General features: G+C 40.4%; 1 protein-coding gene across 2 annotated transcripts in view; it reads right to left on the reverse strand.

Moving 5' to 3' along the window:
• Arhgef37 (Rho guanine nucleotide exchange factor 37) overlaps window positions 1–14,972 on the reverse strand; it is a 51,318-nt gene extending 36,346 nt beyond the window's left edge. Inside the window, exon 1 of one of the 2 annotated variants that reach the window (XM_046460326.2) lies at window positions 14,956–14,972. The gene's annotated coding sequence lies outside the window, so the exon portion shown is untranslated. Of the gene's footprint in view, window positions 1–14,575; window positions 14,878–14,955 lie in introns of those variants that run through there. The other variant, XM_046460325.2, reaches the window with a different exon arrangement.
• Between the last annotated feature and the right edge of the window lie 4,745 nt (window positions 14,973–19,717).

Consider the following 19,717-nt stretch of genomic DNA (forward strand, 5'->3'; position numbering starts at 1 on the left):
TGGTTTATTGAATTGATACAGAATTTAGTGTTTAATTAGGAATAATTACATAGATAATACATAGAAAACTAAGGAACAAATCAACTAACAAAACAAAACAATTGTTAGAACAACTTTTATGCAGAAAAGAAAGAGTCCTGTCCAGGCTGAGCACAGTGGTGCATCCCTGTAATCCCAGTTGCTCAGGAGGCTGAGGCAGTAGCACTGCAAATTTAAGGCCAGCTGGGGCAATTCTGAGCCTTTCTTAAAATAAAAAGGGTTGGAAATGTGACTCTGTGATAGCATGGCCCTGGGTTTAATCCTCAGTACAGAAAAAAGAAAAAAGAAAAAAAGTCCTGTTCTGTCCCCTTAATGAAGAAATGCTACAACTGAGGGACCAAGAAGAATCTGAACAAACAGGTCTTGCTGGGTTTCTCTACTCAGTCTATTACTATTAGCTCATACCGTTTTTGTACAATTAGTTTTCTACATAGTGTGTGTGCTCCACAAACCTAAGCATAAAGTCAGGTAGCTCCACTGGAGCTCCAGTCTGAAGGCTCCTATGTCAGGTACAACTATGATCATATAAGTTTGCTATGTCTTTCTCCTGTTAATCTACTGCCATTGTATTTCAGAAGACTTAAATATTCAACTTTCTGAGGAAAAGTATAAAACTTCCCTGCCTGTGCTTTTTAAAGATAAGAGGTAAATTCTAAAACAATTAGCCAAAAACAATGGAAGGAGTTGTCTTTTGGTAGCTGGGACAGGAAGGAAATGAAGAAAGACAGGCTGTTTTTCATAACATACACTGCAGAATTGTCTGCTTTTCATAATAAACAGAACTATCCATCTCCTTAAAATACATGCTTCTCGTGTCTGGGGCTGGGGCTAGGGCTCAGTGTTAGAGCACTTGCCTCACCTGTGTGAGGCACTGGGTCCAATCCTCAGCACCACATAAAAATAATAAATGAATAAATAAATATATTTTAAAAACGAGTCTAAAATTATGCTTCTAAGAAAAAGAATTTTCTTAAACTTTTTTTTTTTTTTTTTTTTTTTTTTTTTTAAGAATTGCAAAATTTGGGACGGGGTTGTGGCTCAGTGGTATAGTGCTTGCCTAGCATGCGTGAGGCACTGGGTTCGATCCCCCACACCACAAAAAAATAAACAAACAAAATAAAAGGAATTGTGTCCATCTACAACTAAAAAATAAAAATAAAAAGAATTGCAAAACTTGGGGCTGGGGTTGTAGCTCAGCAGTAGAGCCTAGCACATGTGAGGCCCTGGGTTTGATCCTCAGCACCACATAAAAATAAATAAATAAAATAAAGGTACTGTGTCCACCTACAATTAAAAAATAAATATTGAAAAAAAGAATTACAAAACCTTATTTCTTTCGAATTGTCTTTGTTGCAAATTTTAAAAACTGAGAAGGCCATTTTTCCCACCTAAGGACTTCATAAATAGGGACAGTATGGGAAGGATGTCATTTAAAAGGATCATATTGAAAATGGTAAAAGATGATATCCACAGGCATTTATCCAACTTGTCAGAAGCAGCGAGGTCCTCAGGCAGTCTGAGCACCAGGATCAGGTTACTTTACAGTCCAGGAATTACAGCTGAATTCCCACACTTAACAGGAGGGAATGTGGTTTTTATGATCCAACCAGGGAAAAAAACTGTCCCTGCATAACACTCTTGGAAGGATTTCCAAGTATTCAACCTCACATGACAATGACCATTTCTGTCCCACTGGCCTTCTGGATTCATGACTATTATTACCTCATCTTCTCATCACAAAACTTATTGGAAACTTTCTTTGAATGTGGTTTTGTTTGAACCTGGAATTTAGAACTGAGTGAAGTAGGAAGAAAGATATGCTTCAGGTACCCATTCACCCAGGCAGGTTCGGCATTGTTCTGAAGTCAACAGTTCTGGCAATGCAATACATTAGGGGTAGAGTCATGGAATCCTGAAGCATGATACTGGGATATGGCCAGTGAAATCTAAATGCACCAGATCATATGTGATTGAACTTTCAGTGAGAATTGCTAATGGATGTTCATAAACCATGATGCCATAGAAAGTTAGTAGATAAGGAATCCTGCTCTACTATGGTCCCAAGACAGCCACACCCGGGGGGAGAGCTCATTCAGCTGAGGTCGCAGTCATTCACTGTAGGTGCTTGTCTAACTCTGACCTGGAGCCAGGATGCAGGACAAGTGACAAACAAATCAGCAAGACCACGAATGGATACAAAAAGTATGAGGAGCCTTCCTAGCCCACCTGAGGGCTTCGTCATCACTTCAATCCTCAGCCCCAGGTAGCGCAACAAGCAAGAAACCATTAAAGGGGCAGGGGATGTGGCTCAAGCGGTAGTGTGCTCCCCTGGCATGCATGGGGCCAAGGTTCGAGCCTCAGTACCACATACAAACAAAGATGTTGTGTCCACTGAAAACTAAAGAATAAATTAAAAATTAAAAAAAAAGAAACCATTAAATTTATTTAAAAAATGGGAATTCTACAATTTTGCAGAGATTAATATTCAAAAGTAAAACTATATATAAACACCAACATTAGTAATTCAAAGGAAGATAAAAGCATAATAATAAAAAATCTTTAATAATGTAGTAACAATCAACAATAATTTTTACTCCCTAAACATACTAAACAAAACATGTATTAGATGCTTATGGAGAAAATTATAAAACTTGAGTAAAATACACTTAGGAATCAACTACAAATTGAAATATACCATGATCATAGATAGAAAGATTCTATCATAAAGATGAAAATTCCTTACAGAGTGACTAAATACAATTTAAAAAAAAATTTTTTTGTAGTTGTAGATGAGCAGAATGCCTTAATTTTATTTGTTTATTTTTATGTGGTGCTAAGGATCAAACCCAGTGCCTTACATGTGCTAAGCAAGAGCTCTGCCACTGAGTTACAGCCCCCAGGCCTTCACTTCTCTCTCTCTCTCTCTCTCTCTCTCTCTCTCTCTCTCTCTCTCTCTCTCTCTCTCTCTCTCTCTCTCTCTCTCTCTCTCTCTCTCTCTCTATATATATATATATATATATATATATATATATATAAGTGGTACTGAGGATTGAACTCAGGGGCACTCAACCATTGAGCCACATCCCCAGCCCTATTTTGAATTTTATTTAGAGTCAGGGTCTCACTGAGTTGCTTAGTGCCTTACTTCTGCTGAGGCTGGCTTTGAACTAGTGATCCTCCTGCCTCAGCCTTCCAAGACACTGGGATTACAGGTGTGCCTGGCTCCCTCAATACAATTTTAATAAAACTTCAAACAGGTTTTTTTAAAAATAGAGCATAGTAAAATAATTCTCACATATATATGGAAAAATAAAGGTCTAAGAATAGCCAAGGAAATTCTGAAGAACTACACAAAGAGATTTGTCCTATCATGTATCAAGACTTACTATTTTAAAGCCATAGTAATTCAGCAGTGTGGTATTGAACAGAGGTAGGAAAAAAGATTAGTGGAACAGATTAGAAAGCCCAGAAACAGACCATAGTGAATAGGGAAACTTGATATGACAGAAGTTTCATAAATGATCAGTAAAAGGATGGTCCATGGGATAACTGGCTTCCTATATAGAAAGACAAATAAATAGAATCCTACATGGCACTCAAAATAAATTCTAGATGGCTTTAAAAAATTACATGTGAAATGCTAAAAGTTTTAAAAGAAAATGTTTGTATGCTCTCCAGATTGGGAAGGATTTCTTCAACAAAACATACAATGTACAAACCCCCAACAAAAAGATTAATAAAGGTAGATAAATCTGACTATATTCACTTTGAAATGCTCTGTTTTCCAAGCAATTCCATGATCAAAAAAAAAAGCCTCAGATCAGGAGAAGATACTGCTAATGAAAGTAGCCTGCAAAAATTTAATACCTAAACTATATATAGAACTGCTAAGAATCATTAAAATAAGGCAATCTGGTAGAAAAATAGACAAAAGACACTTTTGAGAATACATTATTTTAGTTCAGTCACCATCAGTTTCAACCTCCTTCTATTGGGTCTTGCTGTTATACTGAAACTGGAGAGCTAAAAACCAATTTCTCAAATTCTCTAACTGCTAAGAGTTTAAGATATATTTTCAGTCCCATCAATCAGATGGTTTTGTTTGAACTTGGAATTTAGAACTGAGTGAAGTAGGAAGAAAGATAATGCTTCAGGTATCCCATTCACCCAGGCAGGTTCTGCATTGTTCTGAAGTCAACAGTTCTGGCAATGCAATACATTAGGGGTAGAGTCGTGGAATCCTGAAGCAGCATCTGGAAGAGCAGCTTCCCTATTCTCCAATTTCCTGATTGGTGCAGAGGGCAGCAGCTCTTTGGAGGGCCATTCTTTTAGCATGGCTCTGGGACTCATCTCTGCAGTGTATTCTGTGGCCCACTTCTCCAGACCCTTCAACAAGTACCTAATAAACCTCTGTTAAATCTCTTTTTCCTTAAAATAGAACAATGTGTGTTACCTGCAACTAAACCTTGGCTAACACAGATTACAACAGGTAATTCATAAAAGAAGAAATGTAAGTGGCTAATAACCAACAAAAAGATGATGAACTCACCAGTGACAAGGCAACTGTGAATTATCAAAACCAAAATGTTCATCAGATTGGCAAAATGTAAAAAAAAAAAGTGTCTATGAACAGGTAGATGAATGTAGACTGCTAAGAAGTCTTACATACTGATATAATCATGTTAATTATTGCATCCACTCTAAAAAGCAATTTGGCAATATCTAGAAAAGTTCAAAACACACACGCGAAGAGGGCAGCTCTACTCCTAGATGCATCCTGCCTTCAAGAAATGTCTCCACATACACATGAGGAATGTGGACAAGACTGTTGACAGCAGCACTTTTGGTAATCACAGAAAATTAGAAAGAGCCTGGATGTCCAACATCAGGAGGGTAGGAAAATAACACAATCATACCACCAGTGAAATTCTGAAGAGTATAAGTTGAATAAACTATATATTCATGTTTCAACATGCATATCTCCACAAACATCATAAAGAAAGAAAGGTGTGGGGGAGAAACCAGGTGTGGTGGTACATGCCTGTAATCCCAGCTACTCAGGAGGCTGAGGCAGAAGGATTGAAAGTTCGAGGCCAGATTCTGCAATTTGGTGAGACCTATCTCAAAAAAAAAAAAAAAAAAACTGAAAAAGGGCTGTGGATGTAGCTCAGTGGTGGAGCAACCCTAGGTTCAATCTCAAGTACCACAAAAAATTAAATTAAAAAATAGAGAAAAAGAGAAGAAGAAAGGAAAAAAATACAGTATGATAGCATATTCTAACTTTTAGAATATGTTTAACGATGCTGTGTATTGCTTAGGCATAGACACACATATGGAACAGATATGGAAATAATAAATTCAGAATAGCAGTAACCTATGGAAAGGGAAGCAAGGGAAAGGAACTGAAGAGTGTATCAAAGGAGCTTAATAGTATTTGAGATTTTTAAAAGTTAAGCCTTTTATTTTAAAATAATTAGAGATTCACATGCAGTAATAAAAGATATCCAGAGAAAATCCATGGACCCTTTCATAGTCCCCCCACCAGATAACAGTTACACTGGCATTGATACATCCAAGGAGTGGAACATTCCACCAGGAATCCTGCAGGTTGCCTCTTCACCCTCTTGGCTCCCTGTCATCTTTACCCTTGGCAACCACAAATCTGCTCTCCATTTATATAACCAAATCATTTCAAGAACATTATGTAGCTGGGCGCTCAGCAGGCTAAGGCAGAGTTCAAAGCCAGCCTCAGCAACTTAGCGAAGCCCTAAGCAACTCACTGAGACCCTGTCTCTAAATAAAATATGAAAAGGGCTGGAGACATAGCTCAGTGGTTAAGCATCCCTGGGTTCATTCCTTAGTAACAAAAAAAAAAAAAAAAGTTATATAAATAGAATCACTCAGTATGTAACCTTTTAGGAATGGCTTTATTCAATCAGCACAGTTCCTTGGAGATTCATGCAATTCTGTGTATCAATAGTTTCTTTCTTTTATTGCTGAGTATCTGAGATGTTCTGTTTGTCTAAAAAAATGTGAAGCAAATATGACAAAAATGTGAAATTAAACAAAGCTAGCAGATAAATACATGGGTATTTGTTCTATTGTTTGTTATTTTCTAGCTAAACTATTTCATAATATTTATAGTGGCGTGCATCCCATTCCACCTTAGACTCAGGATATTTATGACTAGGCTCATCTTCCTGGCTAGACACTAGGCTTCTGGAGGCAAGATAAACACCTATTCATCTTGTTTCCCCTCTGGTACTGGGGATTGAACCATGGGGTGCCATACCACTGAGGTACATATTTGGCCATTTTATTTGATTTTGAGACAGGGTCTTGCTAAGTTGCTGAGGCTGTCCTCAAGCTTTCGATTCTCCTGCTTCAGCCTCCACAGTAGCTGGGATTACAGGTGTGCTGGGTCACTGCTCCTGAATGTACCTACTCATCTTGTATCCTCCTCTGAGCCTCACAATACTGACAAGGAATATATATTTGCTAAATAGATGACTCTTGTAGTTGTGTTAGCAGTTGTTCCAGTTTTTGTGTTTTGCCATAAGCATTAAGCAGGGAATAAATATATAAACTGAGTGTCTGGGAGGGCAAGGTTGTTCCGAGGCTAAGGGCCCACACACATCCTGGAATGGATCTGTTCTGGTGCACCACTGTGTTCCTGTCACTGAACACTGTCATGGCCTGCCTAACTGTCCCTGGCCTGCCGCATATTCACTAGCTTGTGCCTAGCTTCTTTACGAGATCCAAATAAATTTTTAGGAGAGCTATCCAGGTTCCAGGAGTCAGAGCTGTTGCCAAATAATAAATAAACAAAAAAACATAGGTGGCATTTTACAGAAAACTGCTAAAGATTGAAAATAGCACTACTCATTAGGTTAATTGCAATTTAGACCTCCAAGTAGGCCTGGCAAGACCTCTTTGAAGCAGCATTCTACTATCCTTTAGTTTATAGCCTGTGTAATAAAAGTTATAGCACAGGCTATAAACACACTTTTATAGGAAAGAAACACACTTCTATTTCTTTAAAAATATCATTATTTGGCAATAAAAAGGAATGAAGTGCTGATGCATACTACAACATGCATGAATCTTAAAAACATTACCCTAAGTGAAAGAAGGTGTCATGGAGGACCACATATTTCATGATTCCATTTGTTTAGAATGTCTGGAATAGGCAACTCTACAGAGACCGAAAAAAAAAAAAAAAGGATGAATGGTTGCCTAAGGCTGAAGGGGTGGGGACTGGAGTGTGGCTAAAGGGCACAGAGTTTCTTTTAGGGATGATGAAGATGTTCTAAATTGATTGTGGTGATGGGTGCACAGGTCTGTGAATAAATATTAAACAACCACTGACTTGCACACTTTAAATGGGTGAATTATATGATATGAATTATCTCAATAAAACTGTTACCAAAAAAAAAAAATTATGGCTGGGTATAGTGGTGCACATCTGTAATCCCAACTACTCGGAAGGATGAGGCAGATGGATTGCATACTTGAGGCCAGCACAAGCAACTTAGTGAGATTCTGTGTCAAAATAAAATAAGAAGGGTTAGGAGTCTGGGGATATTGTTCAGTGATAGATGCTTGCCTTGCAAGCATGAAGCCCTGGGTTCAATCCCTAGAATGGGGGTGGAGAGGGAAGGTTAGCCAATGGCTCAGTGATAGAGCACTTGCTAGCACTTACGAAGCTCTGGGTCCAATTTCCAGTACCACAAAAAATAAATGTGTGTATATGCATATAATATTATATATATTATACAATACCAAGTGCCGACAGGAATGTGGAAAAACTGAATCATACATTGCTGGTGGGAAAATAAAATGGCACAGCCACTCTGTTTCTTTAAAAACAAAACATATATCTACCATACCCCTAGGCATTTAACCCAGAGAAAGAAAACTTAGGTCCATATAAAAACCCATTTATGCTGGGTGTGGTAGCACACACGCCTATAATCCCAACGGCTCTGGATATCAAAATATCAGGAGGATCATGAGTTCAAAAGCCAGTATCAGCAATTTAGGGAGGCCCTAAGCAATTCAGCAAGACCTTATCTAAAAATATATATATATAAAAGAAAAAAAAGGTTGGGGATGTGGCTCAGTGGTTAAGCACCCCTGGGTTCAACCCCTAGTACCAAAAGAAAAAAAAAAACTTCTATACATTTATTTGCAGTAACTGAAAGTAACCAAAATGTTCTTTTAACAGATGAACGGTTAAACAAACTATACCTCCATTGAATATTTGGAAATAAAAAGGAATGAACTATTGATACACACCAACAACTTAGATGTTTTCAAAGGAATAATGCTAAATGAAAAAGAAATTCAATCTAAAAAATTAACAAAAAATAATAATACAATCTAGGAAGGTTACAAGCCTGGTGATGTGGCACAAGAAACTAGGGAGGCTGAGACAGAAGGATCCCAAGTTTGAGACCAGCCTGGGCACTTTAGAGAGACTCTGTCTCAAAATAAAAAATAAAAAGGCTTGGGATGTCCATAGTAGAACACTCCTGGTTTCAATCCACAAAAACAAATTTTAAAAGGTTACATGCTGTGTGATTTCATCTAATAATAGAAAATTACAGAGACAGAGGACAGATTAGTGGCTGCCTGGTTAGGGGTGGGGAAGGAAGGCATGTAGGTGTGGATTTAAGGAAGAGCATTAGGAAAAACCTCTTGAAGAGGTCTGTATTTTCTGAGGTGGGGGAAGGTTACACAAAATCTTCACATGGGGACAAAATGGCATAGAACTCCATACACATATATTATGCCACTTCCTGGTTTTGATATTGTGCTTTATTTAGATAAGATAGGGCTGGGGCTGGGGCTTATTTATTTTTTAATAAATAAAATGGTAGAGTGCTCACCTAGCATGTGTGAGACACTGGGTTCTATTCTCAGCACCACATATAAATAATTTAATTAAGTAAGATATAACCATTAGAGAAACCAGAGGGAAGGGTACACAGAACTTTTTTGTATTATCCTTGCAACTTTATGTTCATTATAATTATTTCAAAATAATAATTTAAAGACAAACAAAATGTCATTTAGCTTAAGTAATCTATCTTTGCAACACTTTCAGGATAAACACAGCTCACCAGCCTGGAAGGCAGGCGGAGTACCCTCATTCCATTTTCTGGCCTGGCCTGATAAGGAGGCTTATTTCAGAGAACGCACCCATGGAAAGGTGGCTTTCCTTAAGGCCAGTCAGGCGGCTAAGTAACACTGGAAAAATAATCAGCACAGTCAAGTCCTGGGATCTCTTTGATGCCTTCTGGTAAGCAGTTATGAACTAAAATCAGGAGACAGTGGTGTAGGTCAGTGGTAGAGTGAGTGTTTAATATTTCTTAGGCCCTGGGTTCAATTACTAGCACCTACCCCCTCAAAAAACAAACAAACCAAAAAAACAAACCCTACATCAGCCTGGCACATAGTTTGTGCTTAAAAAAATGTATTGAATATGCTATAGTTAATGATTCTGACTTTTGGATCAGATACAATTGAGTTAATTCTCTTCTCTCTTTTTTCTTCTCTCCATGTTAGCAGAGAGAGAGATTTGGGCATTTGTACATTCATTCAACAAATACTTCAAGCAGCTACTATATATCAAGCATTTTTCTGGATTCTGAAAATACGAAGGTCAAGAAAAATTGGCTCTGCAATAAGGAAAGGGTATTTAAAAATATCTGGTGATTTGCTCCTAGTTTCACTCTGCTAAAAGCAAAGAAACTAAGTAAACTAAAACAGGTCAGACATCTTCATTATCTCATCCTCCAAGACAGAAGGAGTAACAATGGAAAGTGATACTTGGTACCTAACTCTGCCCAGTCAGAACTGAATGGAGATAGGGACTAGCAAAAGTGAAAGCATCATCTTAAAGTTCAGGAGGCAAAATTCCCTGGCAGGAAGATAAGCATCCTTTGGCTATTCACCCCCAGGCTATAGAGAAAAGCCAATTTAAAAAAAAAGGAAGAGAGACTATTGGTCAGACTCTAAGGGGAAGGTTCACAGAAGGCTGTCAAAGGTGAAGTTCAAGTACCGTGATAGCAAAAGAACCTGTTGAAAAATAAAGAGAGGGAATGTCTATAGAAAAAGGAGCAGCCACATGGGGATCCTGGCTGATGAGCTTGGTTAGTAAGATACCTACAATAGTCTGCAAGCTCCTATACACAGAGTTTCCAGAAGAACTCTAAAACCCAGAAGGATCTGGGACTGAGATTTTATAAAGATGACCTCCAAAGCCCTGTCCCTACCATTACTACCAAAATTATTTTAAGATTCCTATTCAGAAAAAGTAAAAGCTATGCACACTATTTGATTGCTTTGCTGTCCTCTTCTTGACCCTAGGGAATCACTGTGAGAAGCACTATGAAGTTTTTAGCCCAAGCCCTCAAGTCAGGAAAACCTGATTTCAAATTCTAACTCTGCAATCAATTGGCTGGCTTTCCTGGGATTCTTATATAACCTTTGCCAGGCTGTTACAAGATTTCATAAGATAGTTTATGTAAAATGTTTAACAGAGTGCTCTGGACATGGGAAGCCCTCAATAACAGTACCAGTTTTGGGTTTTTTGGTTTTTTGTTTTTTTTAAGAGAGAGAGAGAGAGACAGACAGAGAGAGAGAGAGAGAGAGAGAGAGAGAGAGAGAGAGAGAATTTTTTTTAATATTTATTTTTTAGTTTTCAGCGGACACAACATCTTTATTTTTGTATGTGGTGCTGAGGATCAAACCCAGCACCGTGCGCATGCCAGGCGAGCGCGCTACCGCTTGAGCCATATCCCCAGCCCCCAGTTTTATTTTATTTTTGTTACTCTTTTTGTTAAACTGGAAAGGGCAGTAACTATTGATCTGGTGGATGAAAAAGTTGTCAAAGGTGAAAAAGTTGTCTATGGACCCTTGGCTAATCTAGAAGCATTTAATCAAGTTCAGCAGATAGCAATTACAGCTGATCAAGATAATAATAATTATCAAGAACTATGTGCCAGAACATGAAAATTTAACTAACACTCTTGAAATAGAACAGAGATTGGGAGAGAAACTGAACCCTGATAACATTAACAATCCAGCCATGACAGAGACTGAGTCCCTTTTGGCTGTTGTTTTGGTTTTGTTTGGTTCTGGTTTTATCTGACTTTTTGTTTTGGGGCTTCTGGGGATCAAACCCAGGTCCTCTTGCATATTAGGCAAGCACTCTGCCTCTGAACTACATCCTTATCCCTGTTTTGTTTTGTTTTTGTGGTATTAGGGATTGAATCCAATAGGTTCTACCTCTGAGGTACATCCCCAGCCCTTTTTAATTTTAAATTTGAGACAGAGGCTCACTAAGCTGCCCATTCAGGCCTTGAATCGAAGATCTTCCAGCTGTAGCCTCTGGAACGGCTGGGATTACAGGCATGCACCATGGCACAGAGGTTGGGTTTAGTTTTTACGTAAGCTAGTACATTTTTATTTCCCACCCCCTTGGGCCTAAGCCACTCTGAGTTGGGTTTCTGCCACCTGATTAAAACAAATGGTTTGTTACTCCTAGGAAAGAGAAAGAGATCACTTGAAGTTAGCACTTAAAAAAAAAGTCATTCCGGAGTAGCCTCATTCCCTTATTGAAAACTGACTACATTAGTAGACCAAAGGAATGCTGTATTCTAGAGTATCTGGCCCAGTAAGGTGTTGTCATTCTCTTGTGACATCCTTAAAAATAAGGAATAAGATGCTGTGATGGAGGCTGGGGGCAAGGGTGGTGATAGGACAGTAATATGCACTAAAAACTGATAAAACTACTAAATGCAAAGGGCGCTGATCAGTGCCAACCTCTAGGCTCTGCCCTGTTTTATTAAGCCCATCCATTCATTCTTAGTGCCTTCCACCCCCAAGACCAGCTGAGTCTATACTCTCGCCACCTTCTTGAGGCCTAGTACAGCTGTGTCCTGACTGAATGCACACTCCAGTTCCTCTGACTCCTGATCAACACTTTGGTGGTCAAGTTTTTAATTTTAGCCACCCTAATAGATAAGAAGCAATCTCTCACTGTGGATTTTATGCACTTTTCCTTAACGTTTAATTATCTTGAGTATCTTTTCAAGTGCTTATTGCCACCCATATATATTCTTTGGACATTTGAAAATTTTTGTTGGAATTAAGAAAGAGGCTCTTGCTTATTATGTAACTAGACAAACCATACAGAAAGGCATAAGAAAGAATTCCCAGTCACCCACTGCTAACCCCCAACCCATAACATAGGTATCCCAAAGTTCAAAAGAATCACCAGGAGCACTAATAAAGCATGCAAATTATTGCCCCCACTCTTGAAGATCCTGATTCAGTGGTTTGGGTGGGGCATTTTTAACAAACCCGTAGGTGATTCTGTATAAAAGGTCTATAAATCATTTCTTGAGAAATTCTGCTCTTAACATTGTTCTACAAGGAATAAAGGGGGCAATTATGGAGAGGAACATCTGCACCACTGCCTTCAAGTAAGGCAGAGGCTTTGCCTGAAATGGGAAGCATATTTGCTCTGTATTGGCCTATGGAATATTTAATGTTTGGAACCTAAAGGTCAAATTAGAAAAAAATGCTAATTTTTTTTGAAACTACTGTAAAACAAAATCAGACCCTAGAGCCAGAAAGTAAGGAATATACCAGATTATGAAGAAAAAGGGCTTGAAGAAAAAGGGCTCCTCTGGGTTGAAAAATGACTGGGAGTGAGGTAGAAAAAGGGTAAGAGATACCCGCCCCCCCACACACATACACACACACATTCTGTCTCTCCTGGAGGAAAAACTTCTTTTTATAAATACATGGAGAGGAATGTAACCCACCAGACAGGTGGTATGTGCCTTAACCCAAATTAAATAGCAGCTATTTACCCATACCCACATTTTTCTGGCTCTATTAGGAAAGCCTAAAAAGGTAGAGAAAGGAGACAACACAATATTTTTAAAGAACAGTTCCTTTTATAGATAAGAAGCCTGCCCAGGCCCTGTCCTCACAATTTTGGATCCACAGATTTAAAGTTCTTAAGAAGGTCAATAAACAAGCATGAGGCTTTGGACAATCAAGCTCAACAAGTGCCACTTTGCTTCTGTGACAGCACCCAAAGATACATCCCCTCCCCATTAGTTAAATAAAAAGCCATTTATCTGATTTAGAGCAGAATGAACCAAGGCACTGTTTGCCACAGTAATCTGCTGATCCAAGCGGGATATGAGCCAGCTGCCAGCAACTCCTGTACTCTGGCAGGAACTCAGTGAGCCTCCATTGCTGGGCAAGACCGGGTGTTGCCAGGTCCCAGCTTAAAAACAAACCATATGGTGTAGTGGAGCAAGTAAACAGTCCTTGTTGGAATATCTGGTAGTTTCTACTTTCAGCATTTGACCTTGGGTCAAATATCAAGTGAAATGCTTCACTGCACTCTTATTTAGGATACTATTACCAGGGTATGTGCTTTTGTTTGCAAATCATAATAGGGTTGACTTTATATTTTCATGCTTACAATTTTATTTTATCTCATATGCAGTCCAATTTCTTCCAGTCCAGTTTCTTTCCTTTCCGACTGGCACAGCTGTGATTGACTGGGCCATGTGCCTCAACTCTTCTGTAAAGTATCAACTACTGTCAGGCATCAGGACTTACTCTCATTCTTAAATTTGATAATAACCTGGAGGGCAATGCAATCTTATTTCCATTATACAAATAAAGCTGAACCTGCAAAGGTTAAACTACTCATCCCAGATCACATTTCTAGCAGAGTCTAGACGCTGTCTGGACTTAAAAGCTGCTTCTCCACCGACTGCCTTTCTATAATAAAGCAAATAAACTGATCTGCGTCGTCAGTAGGCAGTCATTCCTTATAGTAGGCATTCCTGTTAAACCTGAAACTGCGCAAAGTTATATGTGAACTACTCTGTGGTGAGTGGACACCTACTTCTAAGGGGTCAGTGAATTCCAGAAGGATAAGAACCAGTATCTGAGCAGGCTATCTGCTTCTCCATTCCCATCTAATTTACAACAAGCAGACCTTCTGGCTTGTAATACCAGTTTGGACACTAGTTTTGTGAGTGTCCTTGGCCAACTCACCTCACCTTATGGAACACAGATTTGCGTTCTCTTTTTCCTGGCCTCGATTGTCTATTCGTAATCATAGCTTCTTGGCAAAGGTTCTTTACCATTGTTTGTATGTTTCCATTGTTTTAATGCATGGTTTCTTATTAAAATCCACCTCACATTCTACATGGCAGCAGGCAGAGATAAACAAGTAATAATTATTTTGTACCAACCCTGCTTAGCTCTCTGGGCTTCACTTTCCCACGTATAAAACGACTCAATTGGGCCACCATGGATCAGGTGGCTTGTATCCCTGTAAGACTCAAGACACAAAGCTACGGAGCAAGCAAGCTGGAACCTGGAAGTTAACCGCATCCTGCCTTTCTGTCCCTGACTTCCCTTTTTTGATCTACCCAGCAGCTGTTTCCCACACCCCTCCCGGCCCCATCCTGCCCGGGTCGGGCACACTCACCGAGCGCACGCGCAAGGTGCCCGCCTGCGTCCACTCCAACACCAGCTGCGCCTGCCAGGTGACAGCGCAGCGGGGCGCTACCGGCGCGCCCGCAGCTCCCAGCACCCACTCGACTCTGAGCAGCCGGGTACGCGGCGCACCAGTCTAGGGCACGGCGACCGCGGTTCTGCTCACGCTGCTGCGTGCGTGCGTGCGCCGCGCGGGAGAGGCAGGCCCCCAGTCCTTGTTTTTCGGGAGTCAGGTTGTTTGCCCCGCTGCTGCTTGAGTCATCCACTGTCCGAGTGGCCCAGTGGCTGCTGCAACAGCCATGAACTGGCCTGCACCTGGCGCAAAGCGTTGCAGGCAGGGTTTAGAGCCCCACCCGCGGAAGACTCACCCACCTGCGCTTTCATTCAGCTGCCTTCTCCTTGCCGGGCTCTTCACCTCATAAACGGGGCGGGTTGGGGGGGGGGGGACGAGGGGGCAGCACTTAGACCACCCGGTGGGAATGCTGATAGGCGCTGGATTAATGTGCGCTTATCCAGATCACTAAATTCTAGGGCTGGGCCCCGATTGAATTCTCTTGGCTGCGGAGGATCCTTGGGTTCTTGCCCCAGCTTTCCTGGGGACTCCCTACACCACCTCAGGCAAATCAGCCAACTGCCTCTCTGTGACAGGGTGTTAGTCCATTCTCTCACTCCTCTGTCAGAGAGACTGTCAGTGAGACCCCGCAGGGAACAAAACAGACAAGTCCCCACCTTGTTGGGCTCCCAGACATTAAACACACAATTGAAGATGATCATTGATGTGAAGCATATGGAAAGGTTCCTATCAGCCAACCTTATCTTGTTTGTGAGGTCAGGAATGGACTATATTAACCTTTCTAATATTTGCAGCTCTTTTATTCTTATTCTCACCATTAAAGCTTTTTGTTTATTGTCACTAATGATAGTGGTATTAGTATTGCTTACAAAGAGCCATTTTACTTCTATTGTCTGGTTCATAGCTTCTCTAAGAGATGGGTATTACTATTTTCACTTCATTTTTAATTTTTAGTATTGGGGATTGTACTTGGAGATGCTTTGCCATTGAGCTACATCCAAAGCTCTTTTAAACATTTTATTTATTTGTTGGAGGTGGGTACTGGGGATTGAACCTAGAGGCACTCTACCACTAAGCTACACCCCCAGCCATTTTTTTTTTGGGGGGGGGGTGGCGGTACCGGGAATTGAACTCCGGGGCACTCTACCAATATGCCACATCCCAGCCCTGTTTTGTATTTTATTTAGAGACAGGGTCTCACTGAGTTGCTTAGTGCCTCGCTTTTGCTGAGGCTGGCTTTGAACTCACAATCCTCCTGCCTCAGTCTCCCAAGACGCTAGAATTATAGGCATGCCCTTGCTTTATTTTTTTATTTTGAGACAGCATCTCTTTGGCTGGAATTTTTGATCTTCCTGCCTCAGCCTCCCTCCTCGCTGAGATTGCAGATGTGTGCCACACCACCTATTCTCATTTTAGAGAGAGACTCAGGCATAGTGGCCCACCCCTGTAACCCCAGCGACCTGGGGAGACTGAGGCAGGAGAATCACAAGTCCAAAGCCAGCCTCAGCAAATTAGCCAGACCCAAAGCAATTTAGTGAGACCTCGCTTCAAAATAATTTTTTTTTTAAAAGGCTGGGGTTGTGGTCAGTGGTTAAGCATCCCTGGATACAATCCCCAATACCCAAGGGGGGCGGGGGTGGGCCTAAAGAAAACTAACTTGCCCGTTGCCGCACAACTACAAAAGATCAGGACCAGTATTCAAGTTCAGACTAGGGCCTCAGGGTGCTTAACCACTACCCTACATCCATAAAAATATAAAAGACCAGAATAGTGTCCTATCTTGAATATGACAGATGAGAGCAACCGAGGGAGGTGGTTTTGACTATAGAAGAAAAAAGTAAGGGAAGTTGAAAGTCTTTTTAAGGAGTAGTCCTATTGATTAGACTAACTGTGCATGAATTACAGAGGTCACCAGGCTAGGGAAAGCTAGAGTGGGAACATTGCAATTCCGTATAGGGGGAAAATTTTTTCTAAAATGACATCACTTGCCTGGAGAGAGTATGTATTCTACAAAAAGGAAGCACTCAAGCAGAAAGGTTTATTGGTGATGCTTCAGATATGGGTTTAGGTAATGTCTGGGGGTCCTTCCAACTCTGCTATTTTATATAGTGTAAAATGTTACCAGGAAAAATGAGTCCTAGAGTGGTTAAGTGGTTTGTCCAAAGTCACCCATGAAGTAAAGAATTGAGGTAATCTGATTCCTTGATCAGCCTCTCTTGAGTCTTTGGGAGTGAGGGTCTTGGGAATGCTCAACTCTTCCTTCATGCTCCCATAAAGCACGTGTGTGTCCGCCCAGTTTTTCCTGGGTCTGTGGAATCATCTGCTTTACATGCTTTACTTCATCTTATTTGTGTTTTCAAATACAGTGTCAACACTCCCTGGGCAATTGCTGTCCCAAGTGTATATTTGATAATATAAGAAGAATTAAGCTAGATACAATTTCATTTGAAACTAATGTTTCTTTGATTCTATTTTAGGACTCTGAGATATTTTGAGGGAAACTTCTAATGTACTGGCACTAATTCCTCCATCTCTCATCCTAGTCACAAATATTTTGATGAGCAGCAATCTACTTGTCAACTTCAAAAAAGGCATTATTTTCTTAATCCTTGGGAAAGCTACCTTTTTTTATGCATACTTTGTTTTTTGGGGGTTTTTTTAAGTACTTTTAGAAAAGTTCTTCTCTAAAACAGGAATCCAGGTGCCTTTTGGGATTGATTTCTGGAACATTGGAATCACTTTGTCCCTAGTGGCACTAACCCAAAGATAAAAAAAAAAAAAGTGCCCCTCTTCACCACAATGTATTAGAAAAGAAAGAAAGAAAGAAAGAAAGAAAGAAAGAAAGAAAGAAAGAAAGAAAGAAAGAAAGAAAGAAAGAAAATAAATACATTTGTCTGGCTCAAAATTCAGAAGTATAATGTCAAAGCTGAGTGCAGGAGCACATGCCTGTAATCCCAGCAACTCAGAAGGCTGAGGTGGGAGGATTGCAAGTTCAAGGTCAACCTAAGTAACTTAGCAAGACCCTGTCTTGAAATAAAAAATTTAAGAGGACTGGGGATGTAACTCAGTGGTAGAGCAACCCTGGATTCAATTCCTAATACTGAAAATAAATAAACAAATAACAAAAGTATTCTGTCAAGGTTATGGCTTATTGACCTTTTGATTCCTCTCAGTGCTTGGCATAATGCCTCATACATAGTAGGTGCTAAATAAGTGTTTCTATCTCTCGACTTTTGACTGATGGCAGGATGACATCAGACTTTCAAGCCCCCACTACACATGACAAATCTAGGTCACTTTGGCCTATGCTGATGGATTCTCATTGGAACTTGTTCTTACAGAACAAGTAAGGGAAATGATCCTTACCTCCCCGAGTTCTGGGATCTGGTCTTTTCAAGTGTCACAGAAGTCCCCACTGAAGGGTAACTTGTGTTCTTCTTATTGGCATTTTGGACCTGTTTTTCTCCTACAGACAACAAGTTGTTTGCTGAGGAATAGTCAATCATACCTGATTGATTTAAGGCAGGTAGAGCTGCAGATAAATTGCTTTTTAAAAGAAAGCTTGTGGGGGGAAAATTGAGTCCTGGGGTGGTTAAGTAGTTTGTCCAAAGTCATCCATGAAGTAAAGAACTGATGTAATCTGGGGTTGTAGCTCAGTGGCAGAATGTTTGCCTGGCATGTGTGAGGCATTGGGCTTGATTCTCGGCATCACATATGAACAAATAAATAAAATAAAGGTCCATTGACAACCAAAAAAATATAGAAGGAGGAGGAGGAGGAGGAGGAGGAGGAGGAGGAGGAGGAGGAGGAGAAAGCAAGCAAGCACATGGGGATCAGCACAGTGAGCCCACTTTATAGAATTATTCCCTTAACTTTGTGGTCCCACTGCGCACGTGTTACCTATAAACAAGGATGTAGACTCTTCCCTTTTGCTTGCAAATGTTAGATGGGTAGCTAAAAGCAGGATTAAAGACTTGGCATCTCTGCCTCTATTTTGCATTCATTTTCTCTGTCCCAAGTCACCTTGGATTCCAGGAACAAGGTCTGGCCTGATGAACATCATGTGATGAGTTGTAGCTACCCCCAGAAACAGCAACTTTCTTATCCCAGACAAGGTCCAGCCTGACCCCTCCTGGGGTGATGATGAACCAGACCACACCTGATCAAAATCACCTGCTTGGGCAGCCACAAAAATCCTTCAGCTATACAAACCCCCAAAAGCTCCCCTCATTCCCCTTTCTATTAAACCCCAAAGTTTTTATCAGCCCCTCAAAGATAATGTCAAGGATGGGTCCCCTTGTCTTCCTAGTGTAACCACACTGATTAACGTTCCTTTCATGCTTGTCACCATTGCCATTTCAGTTTGGATTTTGGGAAGAGTGGCTGGACCTGATTGGATTCTCAGAGTCAGGCCTCTGGCCTAGCACTCCACCACTGAAATTCATTAAAATTGACTGGATGAATTTTACACATCACCTGCTTCTCTCCAGAATCACAATCCAGAGTGAATTGGCTGATTAACCACACTGGAGTCATAAGCAGTCAGCAGCCAGAGAAAACTGATACCAGAGCCTTTTGGTTTTCATGAAGGAGATCCAGGCTAGCCTGTTCCTCAGGTGCCTCAAACATACAAAGGTAATCTGGAGATTGGGCAACAAGGAAAATGATAATAATTTGTAGGCCAAAATTTGAAAGAATGAAAGGGTATAATCTGCATAAAGTGCATAATATAGCAACTGAGCTGCATTCTCAAAACCTGAGATACATATACTTGTTACTCAACCTTTTCAATTTTTAGCTAATTGTCTGTGGAATGTAGCTCAGTGTCAGGGCACTTGTGCCCTGGGTGCAAGACTTAGCACACTCGTATGCCCTTGTGCATGCACATGCGTGCATGCATACGCGCGCGCGCACACACACACACACACACACACAATTAAACTATCAGAGGACTTCTTTACAACAGTAATACTTTCCTCCCATGATTTTTTTTTCTTTCTCATTGGAGTCATTTGCAATTACAAAACCAAGCAAAGGGAAAATTGAGATAAAATATAAGTT

This window comes from Marmota monax, unplaced genomic scaffold (genome assembly GCF_021218885.2).
Source record: "Marmota monax isolate L192 unplaced genomic scaffold, Marmota_monax_Labrador192_F-V1.1 WCK01_AAM20220418_F8-fsc00006, whole genome shotgun sequence".
Lineage (NCBI taxonomy): Eukaryota > Metazoa > Chordata > Mammalia > Rodentia > Sciuridae > Marmota > Marmota monax.